The sequence below is a fragment of the Adiantum capillus-veneris genome, chromosome 1 (assembly GCF_014529385.1).
Source record: "Adiantum capillus-veneris isolate H3 chromosome 1, ASM1452938v2, whole genome shotgun sequence".
Taxonomy (NCBI): Eukaryota; Viridiplantae; Streptophyta; class Polypodiopsida; order Polypodiales; family Pteridaceae; genus Adiantum; species Adiantum capillus-veneris.
The window spans coordinates 98,583,527-98,588,406 of NC_140931.1; positions in this window are offsets into that span (position 1 = coordinate 98,583,527).

Here is a 4,880-nt window from a genome sequence, read left to right on the forward strand (position 1 = left end):
ATGGCAGGAAAAACGCTCTCCAACACCCCCTAAACGGAGAAGACCATCGCATACTTATCTACACCATAATTCAAAGAGGGAAGAGAGAAAACAAGAGAAGAAAAAGGCGAGAAAGAGGTCACCCTCTTCTCCATCTTCTTCATCCTCGTCCTCTTCTGAAGAAAGTGATGGTGTAGACAAGGAGGAACAAGGGAAGAAAAAGGTGAGAAAGAGGTCACCCTCTTCTCCATCCTCCTCATACTCTTCCTCTTCTAAAGAAAGTGATGGTGCAACTCTCAAACCACCTAAAAGAAGAGTCCATAGGAAATCCTATGCCACCTGGAAGAGGTCGTCCAAGCTCAAAAATTTCAAAGAGGGAGGAAAGAACATCTCTTTCAATCACAAGTTTTGAGTGGGACCGCAAGGGTCCTCTAGTGCAAGTCATGATGGTGAGAATCCATGGAGTGACAGGTTACATGAAAGAGTAAGTCCTGCAAAATCTTCAAATGTATCAAGGAAAGGAAAGGAAAGGAAAAAGTTGATGATTCCCCTAAGTTGCCAAATTTGAGTGTTGGCTATATGATGGCGATAGCAATGGTTCTGAGAAAAGTTTGGATGAGGAGTTTGGCATACCCTTTGTGAAGACTCTAGGAGCAAGAATAATACAAGCAGGAAATAGGAAAACTGGAAGTGATCTTGGACCACGTAGGTCAAAAAGAGCAAGAAATCATGTGCAGAGATTGACTTATGACAGTTATGTGGCTCGCCCTTGTGCATTTATGGCAAAGATTGTAGAGAAAGTAGAACCCACATGTTTTGAGGATTTTGTTTGTACGCTTTTCCATATGTGTCAAAGCTGGGAACTTGCCTGTGCACTATGTGGGAGCCTCAAAAGGCTGCAAACACACAACTAGAAGAGCCTAGCAAGCTAAAAGGGACAGGGGTGTGTCACTCACCGCTCAATCCTTTTGTCGTGAAGGATCCTGTGCTGCAAAGAAGAAGGGGCTGCCGTCAATGCCGCGCTCAACCGCCTCACCACCACCGATGCCACCACAATGCTCGATCACTCTCTCTCTCTCTCTCTCTCTCTCTCTCTCTCTCTCTCTCTCTCTCTCTCTCTCTCTCTCTCTCTCTCTCTCCCCCTCAAGCGCGCGCACACACACACACACACACACACACACACACACACACACACACTTGTGAGCACACGAAAGAGAAGGTGATAGAGATGGAGCAAGAGCACTTCTTAGCTTACACCTCAGAGAACGAGGGATTTCAGGTCAAATGGACCTTTTATAAGAGTTTAACCCATTCACATATGGGCGCCCACAGTGGTCGGTTGTTGCAAAAGTACTGTCAAAATAAGATAAGTGGTGCGCCTCTCATCGCGGCGATCACCTACACACCTATTGGATTGACAAGCCTGGTCCATGACTTAATAAAATAAATAATATGCATACGTCAAAGATGATAGGATGTTAGTGAGGGTTAACATGTCCCCCTTCAAGATGTAGAATCCGATTTCAGAAGCTATCGAGATGAGGCCCGTTCGTCGAGGTGGAAGAGCATCCAAGATAGAATGTCCTTAGCCTTCTTCAATCACTACAAAATCAACCAAAATTGACATAGTAACTGCATTTGCATATACAATTAAAAAGCATATGCAATTGTAGGCAGACAAATTGATTGGTAATAGAATATTAAACAATTTGTCAGCAATAAACATTAAACTGTAATACAATCAAACACATAAACAGTTGTAAAGATAAAAAACTAAACAAGTATGGGGTCGCTAATTTAACGGTCAAAAGGCGCTAGAGGTCAACTATTAATACCATGGGAAAGCTTCTCAATTTTCTTTGGTCAATTAAGCTGTTTAATCGCAAGAGCCAAGTATTTCATGTCCAAGGGTTGACTAGAGGCTATACCTAAAAGACCTTGTAGTTAAGCTACGATAAAAGGAATTGCTAATGAAATCATCACCTGACTTATTTCCTTTTCTTTGACCTCCCCAGACTCCCTTTATAATACTTAAACTAAAGGGAAGTCAATAGGGACTAAGCCCACTAGAAAGCCCTAGTACATTGTACACAATGTTGCCTAAATCGGATTAAGAACCTAAAGTAACCATTGATTATTAGGAAGGCATTCCCCATGGTATTAAGAGAAGATCTCTAACTCCCAACTTGGTTAAACTAGCTTAGTCAGATTGCTTGATTCCGAAACCTAGACAAGAGATTATGACAGAAAATTATATAGAATCTAATGTTTAATCTAAGAAAATGTGCGGAATATTGTGCTACCAATCACATTTAAATCAGAAAAACATGGATGCAAAAACAAAGACAAGGGGCAATGCAAATGGTCAAGAAACACCTGTTTGTGTTGATGATCATGCTTGATTTGAAGAGTGAATGAGAGAAAGATCCGATGAAGTTCCAAATCCTAACAATAGCAACACATTCTTGTACACACTAAGAAACACATAGAATACCGCTAGTAGGTACATCAGTGGGAAAAGGCACCAACCCTTATTGAACACAATCAAACAACATAAATAACCCTAACCTTATTATTTGCATTCCCCCTAGAGAGTCAAGGGAACAAAACATTGTAGAGATGGGGAGGTAACCCTAAGGTTAAACCCCTATCCTCATCATTGTCAAGAAAAACAAAGTCATCATCCGTGAGACCATACATGCCATCCGTCTAATCAAGTAAATTTTTTTCATCATTAGAGGCACAAATGCTTACTAAGAAGGTCACTAGACGTCTATAGTCATCTTGGTCAAAAGGGTAGGCTCGTGCAATGGGAGAGACTCTCTCTACTAAGTATGGATCAGTCGTGGTCAAGAGACGTATCAGCCATTCTAACTCCTTGAAACTCCTCTCACATGCTAGCGTACCTACCAAATTCCATTCACAAGCAAGCACTGGAAAGACTATGTAAAATACTTGTGAAAAGTAAAGAGGGTACCTCTCACTCAAGGTAGGAGTGGATGACTCTAGCATACCAGCAATATTTGTACACACAGATAGATGATGGTTAGAGTGCAATTATTATAAGGGTCGTGTCAAAAGGTCATGTCCTTGTGCATAATGTGTTTTTATGGTTTTGTGTCATATATAGAACTTGTGGGTTTCCATATGTTTGTCTGGTGGCTCTTGCTCTTTTACTTTTTTATTTTGGTCTTTGTGAGTAGAAGGCTTTATATATACATTCCCTAAAATTGGAGATTAAGAGATTAGGGAGGAAGGTTAAGAGGGGCGTTTGTGAATGATGAATGTCAGCAAACACTCACCCCTTCCTTAGGTAGATCATACCTTTTGGAATGATGTCGTCATCTTTTGAAACCAATTGTTCCACGTTGTCTTGGGGGAATACTTTGACCAATACTTTTCGACCACCCTAGGCATTTCATCCAGTTGGAAGGGTGGTAGGTACTCTCAGCATCATTCAATTGACGACTTGCCCATAGAGTTGATGTCAGCTTCAAATCCCAATCTGTGCGATGATCTTCCACTATTTTGGTCAAGATAGAAATTAAGGTCTTGTTAGTGCTCTCAGCTTGGCCATTTGCTTGTGGGTAATATGGTGTAGACTTATGGTGAGCTATCATGAAGTTTTTTGTGAGTTCCTTTATCACTCCATTTATAAAATGAGTACCATTGTCACTAACAATTTCAAAGGGACAACCAAATCTTATAATAATGTTCTCAAAGAGAAACTTGGCAATTGACCTTGCATCATCCTTACGTGTTTCGCCCACTTTGTCACATAATCAGTGGCAACGTTAATATATCAAGATTGAGTGTTATGAGCTGCCGGACTAATTGGGTTTACAAAGTCTAAACCCCATTTTTCAAATGGTTGAGTCACTTTAACAGGATGTAAGGGAATCTTATTCTTTCATTGTGTAATCTTGTAACGTTGGCATTCATCACATCCTTTTGCAAAAAGTGACGCATCCTTGAATAAGGTAGGCCACCAATAACCTGACTGCAACACCTTTCTATAAGTAGTTAGTTCCCGTGAGAAATGTCCTCTGGATATACCCGTGTGGGCTTCTTTCAGTATGTATAAATACTCATCCTCATGAGCACAACGTCTAAGAATATCGTCCTTCCTGAAATTTTTGTAAACATGATAAGTGTTCTTTCCAAGAAGAATAAACACAAAGGTCATCTAAGAAAGCTTCGCAAAACTCCCTCAAATATTCTCTAAAAGCAGTGTTTATTAACCTTTGGAAGGTAGCAAGAGCATTGCTTAATCCAAAAGCCATAACACGAAATGCGAAGACTCCGAATTCAGTTATAAAAGCCATTTTAGCATGGTCCTCTATGCAATTGTGATTTGATTGTATCCAGAATACCCATTTAAAAAGCTATAAGCTTCCTTTCCTCCAACTCTTTTAAGCACATGTTCTGAATATGGAATGGGGTAATGGTCCCTCCTAGTGGCGGCATTGACCTTCTTGAGATCCACGCACACTCTGAGTTTCCCATTATTTTCTGACACAATCACTATTGGAGACACCCATTCTGAGTTCTCAATAGAGTACATGAATCCGCATTTGACAAGCTTTTCAATCTCTTCTTGAACAATCTTTGCATACTTAGGATTCATTGGGTAGGGTCATTGCTGGACTGGTTTAGCCATGTTGTTCATGGGAATCATGTGTGGCACCACGGAAGGTGGAACACCTTTCATACCATGATATGTCCAAGAAAATATATCCTTGAATTCCTTGAGAAGTTCTTTAAGTACATACTCCTCAGTCTCTGTCAGATCTTGGGCAATAAAAAAAGGTTCGGACTCTTCTCCTGCGTCTGCTAACTCTATTTCCTTAACTGTCGCCGGACCATATAGACTCCATTGCTTCCATTGATAGGTTTTCTTT